A 21,063-nucleotide genomic window follows, 5' to 3' on the forward strand; every position below is an offset into this window, starting at 1 on the left:
TCCACAGCTCCACGGGGCACGGGCTCACATGGGGGTGGGAAAGGGTGCCATTTTCAAGCAGAACTTAGCCAGTAGAGGTTAGTGCCTCTTCAACTACACACAGTCAGCCAGATGTCCCCCCAAAAAGATAGAGGAGTGCAGTTTTCTCGCCTCTAGAAGAAACCACAATAGCTCGTAGAGCCAGGACAAGTTTTGCCCTCATCTCTCTCAGCCAGAGCCTCTCATACTGGTTCTCAGGACTGGAGAGAAGCCCAGCCTCTTGAGGAATGGTTTTATTCCTTCCATTGGACAAAGTACAGCCTCATGAAAATTTTAAAATCATCAAAATGACTTTGGCCTCACGGTTTAAGTGTCTGAGCTGTTCTGCCCTGACAGTTTTGGAAAGGTCTGCTCCATTATTTTAGAAGGTTCTGTTCTATACCAAATATCGCATGCCTGTGTTTCACCATATTAGTCATTACATCTGCAGTGTTTGAAATCTCCCAACTATACTATCTTACTAGCAAAATTATAATACACAGTACTAATATTCAAGTGTTGCCACCACCACCATGCCAGGAAAACATTATGAGGGTGATGAGAAAGAGCTCCAAATCACTTGCCCTTTTGTTCAGTTTAGGCCATTTTCACATGATAATTAGAACTAAGCAGCAGCTGCTCTCTATAGTCTCTAATTTGCCCCAGTCTCCACTCCTCCCTAATGCTTTACATCACCCTATTTTACTCATTCTATTTACCTGAATGTGTGACTACCATAACAGACTTGTTATGGAAACAGAATTGTTTCCAAAATCAACAAGAAGAATTGTCCGTGACACCATCACCTTCACATTCAACTCTTTTCATTACTTCGGAAGGTAAGCAACCCTACCCGCACTGGAACAGTTCCCCACACCCTCGGATCCCTGGGCTGGGGAGAGCAGCACTTGCAACGTGAGCTCCCTTTTCATCTATTTCTTGTCCTGTTTGAGATCCAGGTTGTCCGTGGTCTGCATCCCCCACCCTGCAGACCCACATATTCTTTCTATTATCTAGTGCCTAGCACCAAACACATGCCAGGAAGCACAATCCTTAAGGTCATGAGCTGTAAGTCTGCAACAGAGTTCAAATTCTTAGCCCTGCCAGCCAACAACTGTGTAATGACCCTAAGCAAGCCACTAATTCCCCTGAGCCTGTTTCCTCATCTGTGAAATTACGGGAAGCACTTAATTCAGTACACTCCACTGAGTTACTGTGGGGAATAAAAGACTGTGAAGTGCTTATGTATATGAAGTGCATATGTGAATGCATATGTATACAGGGCCTAGTATACATATGCCTTCAGTAAAGGTGGTTATTGTGACTATTATACACAGTTCGTGCTCAAAACGTTTGTTATTTGACTTTCCCATTACCTTTGATTACCTCACTTCCCAGAGAAGATGAGAGCTTTCAGACCCTCTGCACTGTCACCTAGGGTAGAGAACGATGCACTACCCGTCTGTGGGGACGGGTCTCTGGGAAGGGCTGCCCATCGCCGCGTCCAAGGATGTTGGGATGGAGACCTAAAACCACATGGCCATGCCTGGCTTTTCCCTTACCCTCCCTCATAACTTCTACACAAACAAGCCAAGCTTTTTGCTTAAGAAAAAAAAATTATTAGCATTTCCATAGGCCACCCTTTGAAGTGAATAAGATATATTGTTAAATTCCATTCCAAGCTACACAAGTCTCTCCCTTCACTGATCCCGCACTGCACTGGGGTAGGACCACACAGTCAGCATCTAATGCTCTCTCAGTACATCGTACAGGCCTGCGGCTCTCCAGGTGGGCTCTGCATGGCCTCTGAAGGTGACCAGCACAGTGTGCAGCCAACACAAAGAGTTTTAAAAAGTACACACATGCACGCACACACTTTTCCTTCTTTTCAGGCAAAAGTCTCTCTTGCTCTCTCTTTTTCTTCTTTTTTTGCATTTATTTTGTACCAGCAATGTTACACAATTTAACAATGTAACAAACATAATACACCTCATGCCCATCAATAGGAATTCCCTTGTGTGCTAAAAGACCTGTTTCACATTAACTAAACTATGAAATGGAACTGTTCCAGTTTTCTTCGGTAATGTTTGAACCATACCCAGTACAATAAATGAAAAGGGACAGAACTGGGTCACTGTCTTGTTTGTTTGTTTCTTGAAAAAGGGACTTGTGATGATCTTTGCGTTGCTGCATTTTATTTGCTGATGCTGCAAAATTGATGAAAGAAACATAAGCGTTCTTCCAAAAGTAATGGTTTCCATTCAAGTTCCTCCTTTCAGTGCCAAACTATCAGTCACTGATTTTAACAGTCCACAGAGCTTGGACTCACCTGTCCTTCATAGGAACCATGCCTTTAGAAAGCAGAGGGCCTGGTGGTCCCCAGCAGGAACTGGCTGGGAGGAGAACCAACTGGCTGTTTTTAGTCTCCCTAAGATGGGAGTGGGGAGTCTTTCTTGGCACCTGTGGTCTGCGGCATGGAGTCAACCGTCCTGGTGCTGCGGCTACCTTTCTGTAACAGATCTGACTTCTGAGTGGCAAAATTCACTATTGTAATAGCAGCCCTGGACAACAGCTCCTTCTGCACGGGAGGCAGACAATGGTCTCATTGAAGTGGCTCTCTGGGCTGATCTGGAATGACCTACTCATTGGAATAAACCACCCAGCCCTGCTAGCAGCCATTACGTTGTTATGGGGACACAGAGTTGTCACCCCACATTCTTGACCTTTAGCAAAAAGGAAACCCCAACATCAGTGATGAGGGAAAATGCTGGTCTCTAGCATTGCTGGAGAGAATCATGGGAGGTTTAGAGTAGAACCTGATGTCTTCGGGAGGAAAAATGGCCTGAATATTAGCAGTAAGAACAGAGGAATAGGAAATCCCTCACCTCCCTCTGAGAGGAAGCGGTCTCCTAATTAACTGCTTGATATAACACCAGTGAGTTGCAGTCCCCCCTCCCCCACCATCTGTCACTCCCCCTTCATCCCAGACCAGTACGGTTCTGCTTCAGCACAGACTACATCAGCGGCCTGGAAAGAAACAGTCTAACAGCACCTCTCGGTTGGCAGGGAGTGAAGGTGGGAGAGATGAAACATCTGAGGAGCCAGAGGGAAGGAGCGGATGTGGGGAGAGCATCCTCCAAGCATTGACTGGTAACAAAATACTAACTGACCAGCGGCCCAACGGCCTGCAGAGCACTTCCCCTGAAGTTTCTCACCCACCCCTGAAGCAGCCCGAGTGCAGCCCCGGAGCCTGGGAGCTGCCCCACGAGCTCACAGAGCTCAGATCTCAAATGTGACTGTGGCTCATAGAAGCCACTTCACATTTATTGCCGTGTGGAAAACCTAAAGGCTGCCATGGCCTGTCACACTCTGTGGCCCGCTCGTGGCTGAGCCAGTCACAAAGTCCTTGGGGAAGGAGGTGGGAGTCCCTTTCATAAACTCTGGCAGTGAAGTGTGTGACCGGCCTGGCACCTGATAAATCAGTTACTGAAACAGATCCCGGCCTTCCAGTGACTGGGGATCCAGTAACACTCAAAAGAGGGGAGCATAAAAAATAAACCTATAAAGTCATACTGTTCTGCAAAACTCACACAAAAGAGAACTTTCAGTTCAGATCTGCAGGGCAGGCAAAGGGTAATAATTAGAGCAGCGCGAGGACCTGCTTCCCGAGTCTGGTGAGGGCAGCCACCAGCTTGTGTCCATCTAGCCCACAGACGGCCAGAAGCAGAACCACTGAGGTTAAAACTAAAACTAGAAAAGGAAAAAAAAAAGCATCTCCATTTAAAAGATTTATTTCTGTTGTAGAAATAACATTAGAATGCTTCGAGTTTGAATTATGACAAGGGTCAACTTTAAGAGGAGAGCCATTTGTAATTCTAGAACTCTGAAATTACAGAAACGTAATAGCTCGTTGTGTTTGTCTTTTAGGGGGAAAAAACCATTGGAGTTAAGCTTTTGTGCAACTACCTTCACATCCTTCGGAAATAAATTCTCCAGCATTGTGTGAGGGCTCCGATTCGCCATCAGGAGAAGGAAAGAGAAGAGTCCCTAAGGGGCTGTGCATCACCCCAGAGCACATGACCCCAGCAGGGTCGCCTGGGACGCTTGGGTGTTGGATGGGAAGTGCTGCTGTGGCCTTGGCAGGTGACTGGACATGCACTTGTACAGAGCTGCCACGCCCACTTGCCCTGGTCCCACTGGACTCTACTAGCAAAGGGTGCCTGTGAATTGCTTTGAGCCCAGCCACTCCACTGTGTCTGGGGGGCTCTGGTCACAGTGGGTCCATCCCACTGCTCTCAGTGCTCGGCCAAGCGGGATTCCTGCGCTAGCTTACCTCAGTGTTGGTGCTTCCTCAGTCCTTAGACAGCCTCTCCCACCTGGCCCTCAAGGTCTACCTCGGATGCCACCTCTCCATGGAAGTCTTTCCTGTCAAGACCATTCCCCCTCCAAGGGGGCCCCAGGCTGTATCTGTGTGCCTTCAATGGTGCAGCACAGTGGATTACAAAAGCACATCTTTTGTCTCTCACTAGACAGTCCGCACACTCCTTGAGCTCTGAATCCTCGTCTATCTCCCTGTCACCTCCCCACAGGGTTGTATACTCGGTATCTGCTCAGTAAGTGCCCAGGGAAATGTCCCTAGCACTCTGCCCTGCCCTCAGGAAGGGCAGTGCGTGCCCTGGTGCGGCACTGCGGTGGCCATCTCCCATCCCTCCTGCTGAGGCTCTCTACGTTCCCCACCTTTGCTCTGCTGCCCTTCTGAGAGACAGAGCACAGCAGGACGAGGCCCTCAGCCCTTTCCCTGAGCTACAATCCTCTCACCGCAGGCCTGGCCTCCTGGGTGCAGGGCGATCAGGTGAGGAGCCATGGCATTCCCATGCAGGCCCTAGAGCAGAGGGGGCCGGGGAGGCCGTGGTGGGGCTGAGGAAGAGTCTGCCCTCAGCCTGCCCAGTGACCTGCAGATACGCACAGCAGAGGACTGAAGGAGCCAGGGAGATCTGCACACAGTGACAACTAAGACAAAATATCAGGAGGACTAGGACACGACATAAAGCCACTGTTACAAGTGAAGACAGAGAAGGTGACTTGGGGGTGGTGGCAGGAGCCAGCCTAGCCTTTGGTTGTCTTTAATAATCCCAGGTAGCCCTGGCCGGTTGGCTCAGCGGTAGAGCGTCGGCCTAGCGTGCGGAGGACCCGGGTTCCATTCCCGGCCAGGGCACACAGGAGAAGCGCCCATTTGCTTCTCCATCCCTCCGCTGCGCTTTCCTCTCTGTCTCTCTCTTCCCCTCCCGCAGCCAAGGCTCCATTGGAGCAAAAGATGGCCCGGGCGCTGGGGATGGCTCTGTGGCCTTTGCCTCGGGCGCAAGAGTGGCTCTGGTCGCAATATGGCGACGCCCAGGATGGGCAGAGCATCGCCCCCTGGTGGGCAGAGCGTGGCCCCTGGTGGGCGTGCCGGGTGGATCCCGGTCGGGCGCATGCGGGAGTCTGTCTGACTGTCTCTCCCTGTTTCCAGCTTCAGAAAAATGAAAAAAAAAAAAAAAATCCCAGGTGGAAATGCTGGGGGCAGATATGCCCCCCAGTGGCCAGCCATGTGGGAGGGGCAGGCTGCAAACACTCTCTTCCAGGCCGTTATGAGGAGTAGAGAGCTAAGCATGGCCCACCAACCGGGAGACCAGGGTGGGGAGGCCTGAGGGCAGCCGAGGAAAATCACTGACCGCCCAGCACTGCAAGGTGGCAATGAGAAACAGATGCTGGGCTTGCCAACTGCAGCCTCCCAGTTCTCAGAGCAGCCCCTGCGGTGGGGGGTGGAGCAGCCTCCCAGTTCCCAGAGCAGCCCTGCGGTGGGGGGGGGAGCAGCCTCCCAGTTCCCAGAGCAGCCCTGCGGTGGGGGGGGAGCAGCCTCCCAGTTCTCAGAGCAGCCCCTGCGGTGGGGGGGGGAGCAGCCTCCCAGTTCTCAGAGCAGCCCCTGCGGTGGGGGGGGGAGCAGCCTCCCAGTTCCCAGAGCAGCCCTGCGGTGGGGGGGGGAGCAGCCTCCCAGTTCTCAGAGCAGCCCCTGCGATGGGGGGGGAGCAGCCTCCCAGTTCCCAGAGCAGCCCCGGTGGGGGGAGGAGTAGCCTCCCAGTTCTCAGAGCAGCCCCGGTGGGGGGAGGAGTAGCCTCCCAGTTCTCAGAGCAGCCCCTGCGGTGGGGGGTGGGGATGGAGCAGCCTCCCAGTTCTCAGAGCAGCCCCTGCGGTGGGGGGGGGAGTAGCCTCCCAGTTCTCAGAGCAGCCCCTGCGGTGGGGGGGGAGCAGCCTCCCAGTTCTCAGAGCAGCCCCTGCGGTGGGGGGGGGAGCAGCCTCCCAGTTCTCAGAGCAGCCCCTGCGGTGGGGGGGGGAGTAGCCTCCCAGTTCTCAGAGCAGCCCCTGCGGTGGGGGGGGGGAGCAGCCTCCCAGTTCTCAGAGCAGCCCCTGCGGTGGGGGGGAGCAGCCTCCCAATTCTCAGAGCAGCCCCTGCGGTGGGGGGGGAGTAGCCTCCCAGTTCTCAGAGCAGCCCCGGCGGTGCGGGGGGGGGGGGCAGCCTCCCAGTTCTCAGAGCAGCCCCTGCGGTGAGGGGTGGGGGTGGAGCAGCCTCCCAGTTCTCAGAGCAGCCCCTGCGGTGGGGGGGGAGCAGCCTCCCAGTTCTCAGAGCAGTCCCGGCGGCGGCAGCCGACACACTCTCCTCCAGGCCGAGTGCCAGGCTGCTGCAGACAGTAAACTCCATGAGGGCAGGGTCTGTGCGTCTCCTCTACTCAATATCATGACCGAGTATGTGGCACCTCAGAGGGTGAGACAGAGCTCAGATCTTTGGTTTGGAACCGTCAGGGGCAGCACATTCTGACACAATGTACAAATTGCAAATCAGCCTCTCCATTCTTGGATACAGTAGGGGACAGGGTGGGCATTTAAAATCTCTAAATCAAGATCAAATGTTGCTTTCTTGTAGGATCACTATTTTTACAAGAAAAATTAGCCAGAAAAACCTCAGTTGTGATTTTAGTCAATAGGATGAATACGTTTTATTTGTTTGAATCCTTAGTCACCGAGCGGTACGGATATGAGGGCATCCACAGCTTTGCTGACTGGGGCAGTCTTAGAGCTGCTTGTTCTGGCGAGGTCAGGCCACCTTGCTGGGAAAGTTGGGCCAGTGGCAGCAAAGCATGGTCTTGCCGGCACGTGTGCACACACACACATCAAAATAAAAACAAATACACACCAATTGAGGAGATTCTTTCAGTGGACATTTAAGCGCATCTTAGTCTGCTTTTCAGTAACTGGGTCAGAATCTAAACTTTTCTTCCTTGTCTTTTCTTTTCTAAAAGAAAACATTCCCTAACCGAAATATGGAATTCATCTGCACTGTAATCCCAAGTGGAGTGCAGCATTTCCTCCTGATCTGTTTCACTTACTCCCACTCGCTCTGGTTTCTCATGGACAATGAATGGAACACTCCCCTGGAGGAATCTCAACCACCCTCTCTGAGACAGATGTTTGGGAAACCACTGACAAGCTGTTACTGTGAGGCAAGTCACAGACAGTCAGGTCCAGACTGTGAGGTGTTTCTGCAGGTCTGTCTCAAACATGACCTGTGTGGTCTTAACTGTCCACCATATCAGATCAGATAAGTAATTTAGCAACTTTTTCTCCATACCTCTTTCATCAAGAGAGTCCTCATCAGCAGGGCCACATCTAAGGCTCTATCTCAACAATGTCATTGTCATCTGCTCAAGAATCAAGAGTGGGATTTCTCTGGTGTGTCTCTGTAAAGACGTAGTACGGTCAAATCCTTCAATGAAATTGTTCCTTTCAGGAATAGAGCTAGGCACTTGGGAAAGAAAATGAACTTTTATAAGCCACTAGAGTTGTGTTCATAAATTTCTGCCGGGCAAATGGGGCCCTCATGGCTTGAAAGAATTATTACTCAATACTTCCTAAGCACCCACATAAATTCATGTTTCTCCCCGAGGGCCTCACTTGCTCAGAAGAGAAACGTACTACAAACTTTAGCCTTGTTTGAAACTGGTGTGACGCGTGGAGGCAGATCATTCGAGCCACCTGGATGTGCTGTGAAATAGTTTCTCAAACAGTTCCAGCTTTTCCAAAAGCACCTATAAAAACAAAACTAAATGCCCATTAAATTCACTTTCTAGAGCAGAGGTTTTTAACAGTTGGTCCGTGGACCGTTGTGGTCTGCGAAAGAGTTAACCACTCTGATGTTGCCTGAAGATTATGGACTTGGTCCACGGTTGAAAAACACTGCTTTAGAGGTCGTATTTTGCTCCAACAGAGCCAACTAAACAGAGAGAAGTTTTAGTAGAAACTTCTGGTTCTTGATAAGAATAAGGACTAGGTTGATATATATTTGGAGGGGCATGAACTAAGTCAAGAGCAGACCCTCAAAAAGAGACCCCACCTCACCCAGCTTTGTTAACTAAGGCCATTCATTATACAGAGGATGAATAGGAGGAGGTAAGGTGGAGACTGAGATCACTCAACACTTTAAAACTTAAAATCCTGGACCCTGGCCTGTTGGCTCAGCGGTAGAGCGTTGGCCCAGCGTGTGGAAGTCCCAGGTTTGATTCCCGGCCAGAGCACACAGGAGAGGCGCCCATCTGCTTCTCCACCCTTCTCCCTCTCCTTTCTCTCTGTCTTTCTCTTTCCCTCCTGCAGCCAAGGCTCCACTGGAGTTGGTCTGAGCACTGAGGATGGCTCCATGGCCTCCACCTCAGGCACTAGAATAGGTCTGGTTGCAAAGGAGCAACAGCCTAGATGGGCAGAGCATCGCCCTCTGATGGGCATGCCGGGTGGATCCTGGTCAGGTGCATGTGAGAGTCTGTCTCTCTGCCTCCCTGCTTCTCACTTCAGAAAAATACAAAAGAATAATAATAATAATAAAATGAAAACTTAAAAACCTGTGCAAAGGTTAATCCCATCTGCTTTAGCAATGAACTTCAAGAGTTCTATTTTCTACTGCACCAATAAAATTCTGGAGTGACTGTCTGTGAGTCACTAAATCCAGGCACAGACATAATTCCAGAGCTATACATGCCTGCTCACTATTAGTACACACTGTTGAGGTTAGACTATTAGTTCCTTTTCTCTACATTCCTTTGTCCACCAATGAGAATAATTTACATGTAATACTAAATTTCAACTTTACATGGAGCAATCTTTGAGTGGAATGACCATCCTAGTTGTAACTATGATGAGACATTCTCTCAAACAAGGTATCTTTAGGTAGTCCATCTACCACAGCCTTTTGTGTGTGTGTGTGTGTATGTGTGTGAGAGAGAGAGAGAGAGAGAGAGAGAGAGAGATACGGACAAAAATAAAATTAAAAAGGGACTGACAGAGAGAATCAATAGAGAATATTTAAGGGCATAAACTCTAGGGACCTATCCCCAGCTCCATCACTTTATGAGCTGTGTGTCCTTGGGCAAATTACTCAATCTCTGAGCCTCAGTTTCTTAACAGGTGAAATGGGAATAACAACAGGACCTACATTCCCTAGCATGCATGGACCGTGCATTTGAAGCACAGCGCTCAGCAAATGGAAAGCTCTCCATAAATGGTCGCCTCTGTCGCATGATTATTACGAACCTCAACTTGCAGTACATGCTGGTGCTGATTTAAACACAATCTGCCAACCTTACCTGCATATATGACCAGAACTGGTCTCTTGTTCCTTCGTCACTTAGAGGTCTCAGCCTGCATGTTCTGTTTATACTGACTAAGAGTTTCCTGGTGACATAGTAGTTACACCGAATATCTATTTGTTTGGCTCTTTCCTTTTTGCGGCTTCCAAATGTCTGTGGGTTGATCTACGTAGATCTCAGGAATGTGATCATTTGCTTCGCTAAAGAGGTTTCTCTCTGTGTTTGTTTTTAGTAGAAGTCAGTTTTCTGAACCTGTGCTTTGCAAACTTTCTTTCTGAACTCGGAACCCTATCAAACAGAATCTGACAAGCAACTCCAGTTCTGCATATTAAATGGATAAAAGCAAAGCTGTGCTGATTACAAAAAAAGGGGGTTGACAAAGGCCACCTCGCTCCAACCACACCAGGGAGCCCCTATAATACCCCCCAAGAACTGTACCAGTCTGTGGAACACACTCAAAAGACACTGATCTCAATGGCTCCTCCCATTCGGACCCTGCCAGGTGCCTGACCTCAAGTCTCACTGGTGAGCTTCTGCTTTTCATCTCCTCGCTTCATCACTAACAGAAAAGTCAGAGACCCACAAAAGCACGATCCCTTGCTTACTAGATGTTCCTAACATGGCTGTGGTCTGTGCAGATACACAGCCCTTTTTTTCTTCTTTTTTTTTTTACACTGACTAAACATTGAGTTACAGCAACTCACCCCCAAAAGTGCCCAGGACCACAGCGTTAACTCGGCTGTGCCCACCAGTATGTATGATGCATGAGATCATGATTACTGGCTTCTGGAAGAGCCAAATTCCATTTACAGTTTTTTGTGTTGATTAGGTCATGCCTAATAGAAATCAAGGTCAAGCCAATCTAGCAATGACTTGAAATAATTTTCAAATAATTTTTTTATTAATTTCAATTTATTGTGTTTACATGAATTCAAGTGTCCCACCGAATATAACTCCCTTACCCCCACCTCCATGTCCCCCTTTATATCCCTCTTACCCCCTCCCATTAACACCCTCCCCCCTTCCCTCTAGGATTTGCTGTCCTGCTATCTGTATCTCTGTTATGTATATATAATTTCAGTAATCCCTTCACCTTCTCTGATCCCATCTCCTCATCCCTCTTCCCTCTGACTGCTGTCCACTCTGGTCCCTGTGATCCTGCCTCTGCCTCTATTCCATTCCTCAGTTCACTTTGTTCATTAGATTCCACATATAAGTGAGATCATATGGTATTTGTCTTTCTCTGCCTGCTTATTTCACTTAGCATAATAATCTCCAAGTCCATCCATGCCATCACAAATGGTAAGATTTCCTTCTTTTTCATTGTGTATATGTACCACAGCTTTTTAATCCACTCATCCACTGATGGACACTTGGGCTGTTTCCAGATCTTGGCTATTGTAAACAATGCTGCCATAAACATGGGGGTGCATATCTTCTTTTGAATCAGTGATTTGGTATTCATAACATATATTCCTAAAAGTGTCAAAGGGCAGTTCCATTTTTAATTTTTTGAGGAAACTCCATACTGATTTCCACAGGTGGCTGCACCAGTCTGCATTCCCACCAGCAGTGCAGGAGGGTTCACTTTTCTCTGCACCCTTGCCAGCCTTATTATGTGTTGTTTTGTTGATGAGCACCATTCTGACAGGTGTGAGGTGATATCTCATTGTGGTTTTAATTTGCATTTCTCTAATTATTAGTGATGTTGAACACTTTTTCATATGCCCATTGGCCATCTGTATGTCCTCTTTGGCAAGTGTCTGTTCAGTTCTTTTGCCCATTTTTGGATTGGATTGTTTATCTTCCTGGTGTTGAGTTTTAGAAGTTCTTTATAAATTTTTGTTATTAACCCCTTATCAGACATATTGGCAAATATGTTCTCCCATTGTGTGGGTTGTCTTTTTATTCTGTTCTTATTGTCTTTAGCTGTGCAAAAACTTTTTACCTTGATATAATCCCATTTGTTCATCTTGTCCTTTATTTCACTTGCCCGTGGAGATAAACCAGCAAAGATATTGCTACGAGAGATGTCGGAGAGTTTACTTCCTGTTACGGTTTCACGACTTACATTTAAGTCTTTTATCCATTTTGAGTTTATTTTTTGTGAATGGTGTAAGTTGGTGGTCTAGTTTCATTTTTTTTTGCATATACCTGTCCAATTTTCCCAACAGCATTTGTTAAAGAGACTGTCTTTACTCCATTGTATGCTCTTACCTCCTTTGTCAAATATCAATTGGCCATAAAGGTGTGGGTTTATTTCTGCATTTTTTGTTGTGTTCCATTGATCTGGATGCCTATTCTTATGCCAGTACCAAGCTGTTTTGAGTATAATGGCCTTGTAGTATAACTTGATATCAAGAAGTGTGATACCTCCCACTTTATTCTTCATTTTCAAGATTGCTGAGGTTATTCATGTTCTTTTTTGTTTCCATATAACTTTTTGGAATATTTGTTCTATATCTTTGAAGCATGACATTGGTATTTTAATAGGAATTGCATTGAATTTATAGCTTGCTTTGGGTAATATAGATATATATATTTTTTAATTTTTATTTATTTATTCATTTTTTTTAGAGAGGAGAGAGAGTTAGAATGAGAGAGAGAAAGAGAGAGAGAGAGAGAGAGAGAGAGAGAGAAAGAAAGGGGAGGAGCAGGAAGCATCAACTCCCATATATGCAAGCCCAGGGTTTTGAACTGGTGACCTCAGTGTTCCAGGTCAACGCTTTATCCACTGCGCCACCACAGGTCAGGCATAGATATTTTAATTATGTTTATTCTTCCTATCCATGAACACGGTATATGCTTCCACTTGTTTGTATCTTCCTTGATTTTTTTTTTTTTTTTCTTTTCTTTTCTATTTTTCTGAAGCTGGAAACAGGGAGAGACAGTCAGACAGACTCCCGCATGCGCCCGACCGGGATCCACCCGGCACGCCCACCAGGGGCCACGCTCTGCCCACCAGGGGGCGATGCTCTGCCCATCCTGGGCGTCGCCATGTTGCGACCAGAGCCACTCTAGCGCCTGAGGCAGAGGCCACAGAGCCATCCCCAGCGCCCGGGCCATCTTTGCTCCAATGGAGCCTCGGCTGCGGGAGGGGAAGAGAGAGACAGAGAGGAAAGCGCGGCGGAGGGATGGAGAAGCAAATGGGCGCTTCTCCTGTGTGCCCTGGCCGGGAATGGAACCCGGGTCCTCCGCACGCTAGGCCGACGCTCTACCGCTGAGCCAACCGGCCAGGGCTCTTCCTTGATTTCTTATCAGTGTTTTATAATTCTCCGAGTACAAGTCTTTTACCTCCTTGGTTAAATTTACTCCCAGGTACTTTATTTTTGTTGTTGCAATAGTGAAGTTGATTGTTTCCTTAATTTCTTTTTTGGACAGTTTGTTAGTGTATAAAAAATGCCACTGATTTCTGAATATTAATTTTATATCCTGCCACCTTGCCAAATTCATTTGTTAGGTCTAGTAGTTTTTTGACTGAGACTTTAGGGTTTTCTATGTACAGTATCATGTCATCAGCAAATAATGATAGTTTTACTTCTTCTTTTCCAATTTGCATGCCTTTTATTTCCTCTTCTTGTCTGATTGCTGTGGCTAGGACTTCTAGAACTATGTTGAATAAGAGTGGTGAAAGGGGGCACCCCTGCCTTGTTCCTGATCTTAAGGGGATTGTTTTTAATTTCTGCCCATTGAATATGATGTTATCTGTGGGTTTATCATAGATGGTCTCTATCATGTTGAGGTATATTCCTTGTATTCCCACTTTGCTGAGAGTTTTGATCAGAAGTGGGTGCTGGACTTTATCAAATGCTTTTTCTGCATCTATGGATATTATCATGTGATTTTCTCCTTCTTTTTGTTTATGTGATGAACCACATTGATTGATTTGCAAATATTGTACCAGCCTTGCCTCCCCAGAATAAAACTCACTTTATCATGATGTATAATTTTTTTCATGTATTGCTGAATCTGATTTGCTAATATCTTGTTGAGAATTTTAGCTTCTAGGTTCCATCAGGGATATTTGCCTATAGTTTTCTTTCTTTGTAGTGTCTTTCCCTGGTTTTGGAGTGAGGATTATGTGTGCCTCATAAAAGGAGTTTGAAAGTCTTCCTTCCTCTTGAATTTTTTGAAATACCTGTAGCTTGAGAAGAATAGGTGCTAATTCTTCTTTGAATATTTGGTAAAATTCGCCTGTGAAGCCATCTGGTTCAAGACTTTTGTTTGTTGGAAGTTTTTTGATAACTGTTTCAATTTCATTTGTTGTTATCGGTTTTCTGATTCTTCCAGATTGATTTTTGAAAGATTATATGTTTCAAGGAATATATCCATTTCACCTAGGTTGTCTAATTTTTTGGCACACAGATCTTTATAGTATTTTCTTATAATCCTTTGTATTTCTGCGGTGTCAGTTGTTACTTCTCCACTTTTATTTTTAATTTATTTATTTGAATCCTCTCTCTTTTTTTCTTGGTGAGTCTGGTTAAAGGTTCATCAATCTTATTTACCTTTTCAAAGAACCAGCTCTTGGTTCCATTGATCCTCTGTATTGTTTTTTTAGCTTCTATGTCATTTATTTCCCCTCTGATCTTTATTATTTCCTTCCTTCTACTTCCTCTGGGCTTTATTTGTTGTTCTTTTTCTAGTTCTTTTAGATGCAGGGTTAAGTTGTTTATTTGAGCTTTTCCTTGCTTCTTAAGGTAAGCCTGTAGTGCTATGAACTTCCCTCTCAGGACTACTTTTGCTGTGTCCCATAAATTTTGAGTTGTTTTATGTTCATTTTCATTTGTTTCAAGGAAATTTTTTATTTCTTCCTTGATCTCATTAACCCATTCGTTATTAAATAACATGCTATTTAGCCTCCAACTGTTTGAATGTTTTTCAGTTTTTCTATTGTTGATTTCTAGTTTCATGTCATTGTGATCAGAGAAGATGCTTGATATAATTTCAATCTTCATAAATTTATTGAGACTAGTTTTGTGTCCTAACATGTGGTTTACGCTAGAGCAGGGGTCCCCAAACTACGGCCCGGGGGCCACATGCGGCCCCTGAGGCCATTTATCCGCTCCTGCCGCACTTCCGGAAAGGGCACTTCTTTCATTGGTAGTCAGTGAGAGGAGCATAGTTCCCATTGAAATACTGGTCAGTTTGTTGATTTAAATTTACTTGTTCTTTATTTTAAATATTGTATTTGTTCCTGTTTTGTTATTTTACTTTAAAATAAGATATGTGCAGTGTGCATAGGGATTTGTTCATAGTTGTTTTTATAGTCTGGCCCTCCAATGGTCTGAGGGACAGTGAACTGGCCCCCTGTGTAAAAAGTTTGGGGACCCCTGCCCTAGAGAATGTACCATGAGCACTTGAAAAGAATGTATATTCTGCTTCTTTGGCATAAAAGGTTCTGAAGATGTTTATTAAATCCAGTTGATCTAGTGTGTCATTTAAGGCTGCTGTTTCTTTGTTAATTTTCTGTCTGGAGGATATATCCATTGATGTTAGTGGGGTTTTAAAGTCCCCTACTATTATAGTATTGCTGCTGATCTTGCCCTTTATTCTATCAAAATCTGCTTTATATATTTAGGTGCTCCTATATTAGGCACATAGATATTTTAAATGGTTATATATATACTTTTGTTGGCTTGCTCCCTTTATCATTATGTAGTGACTTTCTTTATCCCTTACTTTGTTTTAAATTCTATTTTGTCAGATATAAGTATTGCTACCCCAGCTTTTTTTTTTTTCATTTCCATTTGCGTGAAATACTTTTTTTCCATCCCTTCACTTTCAGTCTATGTGTATTTTTTGTTTTGAGGTGTGTCTCTTGTAGACAGCATATGTACGGGTCCTATTTTCTTATCCATGCAGCTACCCTATGTCTTTTGATTGGAGCATTTAATTCATTTACATTTAAGGTTATTATTAAATGTAGCTGTTTGTTGACATTTTATTCTTTAAATCTACATTCCTCTTTTTCTAGATTTTTTTATTTTTCCTTTGCTCTGTTTACAAAAGTCCCCTTAACATTTCTTGCAGTATTGGTTTGGTTGTAATGAATTCCTTAAGTTTTTTTTTTGTTTGTTTGTTTTTGTCTGGGAAGTTTTTTACTTTTCCTTCAATTTTAAATGATAGCCTTGCTGGATAAAGTAGTCTTGTTTGTAGGTTCTTGTTTTGCATCTCCTGAATATTTCTTGCCAATCCCTTCTGGCCTCAAGTGTTTCTGTTGAGAAGTCAGATATCATTTTTATGGGTGCTCCTCTGTAGGCAATTTACTGCTTTTCTCTTGTAGCTTTTAGTATTCTTTCTTTGTCTCTTAACATTGGTATTTTAATTATGATGTGTCTTGGTGCAGGCCTCCTTGGATTCCTCTTTAATGGGACTCTCCGTGCTTCTTGAATTTGTGTGACTTTTTCCTTCATCAATTTAGGGAAGTTATCAGCTATGATTTCTTCAAGGAGGTTCTTGATCCCTTGTTCTTTTTCTTCTCTTTCAGGAACCACTATGATGTGGATGTTGTTTCTCTTCACATTGTCACAGAGCTCTCTAGAGTTTCCTCAGACTTTTTGAGTCTCTTTTCTTTTTGCTGCTCTGCTTTTGTTTATCTTGTCCTCTAAATCACTGATTCAATCCTCTGCTTCATCCAGCCTGCTGTTAATTTCTTCTAGTGCAGTCTTCATTTCAGATGTTGTATTTGTCATTTCTGATTCTTTTTTATGATCTCAATGTCCTTTTGATGCTTGCTATCTCTTTATTTAGTTATTCATTATGTCCATCCATTGTGGCTCTAAGATCCTTGAGCATCCTGAAAATCATTGTTCTACACTCTGCATCTGATAGTTTGGTTACTTCTATCTCATTCAGTTCTTTTTCTGGGGAATTCTCTTATTGATTCATTTGGATTGCATTTCTGTCTTCCCATTTTGTCTGTGTATAGACTCCTCCTTTGGGTGTGCTGTTTGTGTAGCTAGCTGAGTCTAGGGTTGGTGTTGTCTGCCTCCAGCTTCCAGTTGTGTTGTTTCTAGATCTCCTTGGGTTGGCATCAGCTGTTGTTTATAATCCACTGTGGGCTACTTGTCTGCTGTCACTGTTCTTTTTATTGTTGTGTCGGCGCTTTCTGTGCCTTAGCTGGGTCAGGAGTGAGGAGCCCTTCCTTAAGATACCACTCTAACAAGGGTTGTTAGGTCCTGAACCGATGCTCTCTGCATCTGGCCACTAGATGTGCCATCCCTGGACCTCCCTGGCAGGAACCTGGCACAGACCATTGGGGGTCACTGCCTATGACTGGACCTTAGCAACCTTTTTGGAGCCACAGGCAACCCAGAGTTTGTGGCTGCCTCTGCTGGGCCCAGGTGCTGTTGTAAATATCAGTTACACTCCTTGGCTGGCTTTTATCTACTCTTGGCGTGGGGGAAGTCCACTTAAAAGTTCAAGTTCCTCTGAGATCCACTTTCTGCCACCTCTTACTGCTAGCTGCTTGTTTGGCTCAGCACAGTAATTCAAGGATTAGGAAGGTTAGTGGGTGAGGCTTGCCCCTTGGCCTCAGGTGTCATTCTATCCAGACTTTTTTTCCATACCTCAATAGGGTGTGGCCACAAGAGTCCAGTGGGTGTGGCTTCTGAGATCCAGAGCTGTGTTCTGCCCACTGGCCCGCCTGTCCTCCGGCAAGTACTCAGCAGTGAGGGGAGGGGTGTAGCTCAGGCCTCAGCATCCAAAATCTTTGTCCCTACGTGCCCCCTGCTTCTGAGTGACCCTTTGCCCTGACTGAAGCAGTAGAGACTCCGGTGGGCGGGGTAATTGCTTCCCTTTGCTGTTGCTGCTGAAAGGTGTTGCTTCTCCCAGGAAAAATGGCCACTTTAGTATTGGGGAATGACTCAACAGAGGAGTGGCCTTCACCCACAGTGTCTCTCCCTGGGCCTCCAAGTTTACACTCTCCTCTCACAACTCCAGTCCTCTCAGTTTTCCCCTCAATCAGAGCCCCAGATAAGTGGCTGTGAAGGAGATTTTCTGTGTGGGCCCTTTAAGATGGAGCCTGGGTCCGAGAGTTCTGTTTCTTTCTCACAAACAGTAACCTGGCTCTTTTCACAGCTAAATACTGTCTGGGCACCTCTTCTAGGCTCTGGAGCTCTAAGCTGGGGCTTCAGTCCTGGGGCTGAAGATCCACACCTCTCAGTGCCACTCTCCCCACAGTGAGGGTCCCTGCAGACCCTCTGCTGCTGCTCACTCCTGGGAGTGGGAAAGCCCTTTTCACATCCCCGCCCTTCCTACCAGTTTCGTGGTGGCTTCTTCTGTGATCCTTAGTTATAGAGTCCTCTTTGTTTAGTCCAAAGTTGGTTTTTCAAGATGATTTTTTTTTTTTTACAGAGACAGAGAGAGTCAGAGAGAGGGATAGATAGGGACAGACAGGAAGGGAGAGAGATAAGCATCAATCATCAGTTTTTCATTGCAACACCTTAGTTGTTCATTGATTTCTTTCTCATATCTGCCTTGACCTTGGGCCTTCAGCAGACTGAGTAACCCCTTGCTCAAGCCAGCAACCTTGGGTCCAAGCTGGTGAGCTTTGCTCACCCCAGATCAGTCTGTGCTCAAACTGGTGACCTCGGGGTCTCGAACCTGGGTCCTTCCGCATCCCAGTCCAACATTCTATCCACTGTGCCACCGCCTGGTCAGGGAAGATGATTGTTCTTAAGTTAAGTTGTAATCCAATTTGGTCCTGGGAGGTGGCAGTTGGAACATCTGCCTACTCTGTCGCCATCTTTAGGTCTCTCAAATAATTTTCAATGAAAAAGTCATTCCTGTGATAGAACATACACTCCTTAGAGTGCTTATGAAATGTTACAGGGGCAAAGAAGTAAAAGTTTGGACTCGAAGATCAGAACACTAAAACGGCTGGGAAGGTCCTCTCCACAGTGCGCCCCAGACCAGGAGGCAGCCCCTTCCTCCCGTTTAACTACTGCTCAGTGGAAGCATGACACTGACTCAACTATGGGGAGGCAAGAGGCAGAAGGGGGCTTGTTCAGGGTGGTCTGAGGGAGAGCAACCAGGAGTGATGGGGCTGCAGCCAACCAGTAGAAGATCCCAACCAACTGTGAGGAAATAGTTACTCCACATAAAAAGCCATTTCATCTCCCAAGAAAATGGTTGGCAGGCTCCCAGCCTGAGTCATTTGGAAACAGATTTTACAAAGCACTCCAGAGTTTTCCAGGGGAGTGATCTGGTCCTGATGAAGGAGGAGGTTCATAACCAAGTGGATCTTTTCCAGCTCCAACTCCCATGGTTTCTGGAACCTTCTGCTTCTTCCCAGCTCACTGTGGCCAGTGTGACTGAAGCATGGCTGCTGGGGCCTTCCCATCAGAGCATGGGTGTAGCTACTGACATGGCTCTGAGGCCTCCCAGCTGCAGTACATGAGCCTGAGGTCCCAGAATCCAGGTAAACACCTCCACCTGGACTTGGGGCTCTGAGAAGATGGTGGGTACACTGTCTCAGGATGTGGTGCTGCCAGGCCTAGGCACTCAGCAATCAGGCCTCAGAGAGGGGCATGGCCTGATGCCACCTACATTGTCACAAATCACCAGGGGACTGCTGAAAACCTGTCCCTTTCAACATCTGCTAATCAGATTGGCTCTTAGGAACCAGTAATGATTAAACCCACCCCATGACAAGGACCCTGGCGAGGACTCACATTCTCACAGCTGGTCAGTGGAGCAGATGGGCCATATCTGAAGCAGGGACTGCTTCAATCTAATTATTAAGCTGAAAGAATGAGTCCTAAGTGACGCTGGTCCCCTTTGGAAATAGCTGCTGGACAGCCCTCAGGAAGGTTGCTGAGCGCAGGCTGGAAGGCACAACTTCTCTGTCAGGCCCTCTCATTTCCCAAGGCAGCATCGGCACGACCCTTCTCGGGCCGCTTATGCCGGGATTAGGAGCCATTTTCTGGTGCTGTTCATCACAAGCCAGACACATTATATTCTTGTTAACTATTCACTTGACTCATATTTCTGGAAAATCCCAGTCCCAAAATTTATTTTTAAGCCAGAAAGGCCTCATAGAAAGTATCTGATTAAACAGTCATATTCTTTTCTTATTTCAAAGTTTTTGTTGGGTGCAGCTACTTACATTAGTATATTCATTACTACTGTGGCAAAGCTCCTCCAAATTTCGTGGCTTACAACAACTATTTATAATTTCTCACTGGGCATGGAAGTCTAGTGAAGGTTCCACTCACGTGCCTGGCAATGCACACTGTCCCCCAAGGCAGGCCCACCGCTCTCCTCCTGTGGGTGAGAGTCTCGGGGCAGGGCCCACAGGGCAAGGCAGAAGCTGACAGACCTCCTGACATCAAGGCTCTGGGACTCACACAACACTTGTGCTGCATTTGTCACTCCAAACAAGTCAGAAGGCCAACCCAGGTTTTGAGGGCCAGGGAAATAAAGCTCCAGTTCTGGGTGGGAAGATCTAAATGGGTGCTTGATCACTTTAAATCTACCACATGCCCAACTGTCAGAGTGACATGAGTTCTGGGAGATGGTCAGAGGTGCTCGCTGAAGAAAGGGGTCTCAGAATGCCAAATCCTGTATCCCACCCTTGAAAAGCTGTTTTACACATTAGCACAGTAATGCCTTGGAGAAGTCCCACAATAAAAGTAAATGTTGTTTAACTTTGTTTAATAATGAATAAATAAGTTTATAAAAGACCACTTTCTTTTAACACCATTTTAGAAAACTCTGTTATGAATCCTAGATTTTTAGAATAGTTCTAGTTTAGTCTACTTTGTCTCAATGTCTTATGAGATGGCCCATAAATGTCACATATGTTTTCAAAATACCTTCTACTCCATGGAAGTGGCACACAGTACTGGGAGTCCTGAGCTGGGTCATAAAACTAAAGGCCACCATTACTTCCCAGATTAGACAGGAAGAAACTTCCACTCAAAATCACCTTGATTAAGTTTAAGGTTTTTTCCTTCAGATAGTATTTTTAAGCATTGGCATTAGTTTTGATTCCTGACAAACCACTAAGAACCACTCTACTGTTTAACCTGACTATAAGCTATTAATCAGTATCCTCCCCTACATGTTTCTGCTGAATCAGAAAGAAAAAGTTCATCCATCCTCAAAGTCCAGTTCTCCATGGGAAGTTTTTGATAGCTACGATATGAAGAAAAAACCATCGATAATGAACAGTCCCAATCGTGAGTGAAGAGTCATGAGGGCTGAGCAGAGTCAAATCAAGGTTTTGGGGCTGCTATGATAAGAACTCTCACAAGATCATGAACAGCAAAAGCCGTTTCTTCACACGGAAGGCTGAGTGTGCCACAGCCTGCACGTAGAAAGCACCAGTGCACAATGGAGACACGCTGCCGCTGGGTGCTGCTCAGGAAAC

General features: G+C 45.9%; 1 protein-coding gene across 2 annotated transcripts in view; it reads right to left on the reverse strand.

Moving 5' to 3' along the window:
* The window catches only part of LHFPL2 (LHFPL tetraspan subfamily member 2), a 190,273-nt gene that overhangs the window by 63,364 nt on the left and 105,846 nt on the right, over positions 1–21,063 (reverse strand). The window lies entirely within an intron of this gene.

The sequence above is a fragment of the Saccopteryx bilineata genome, chromosome 4 (genome assembly GCF_036850765.1).
Source record: "Saccopteryx bilineata isolate mSacBil1 chromosome 4, mSacBil1_pri_phased_curated, whole genome shotgun sequence".
In the NCBI taxonomy this organism is placed as follows: domain Eukaryota; kingdom Metazoa; phylum Chordata; class Mammalia; order Chiroptera; family Emballonuridae; genus Saccopteryx; species Saccopteryx bilineata.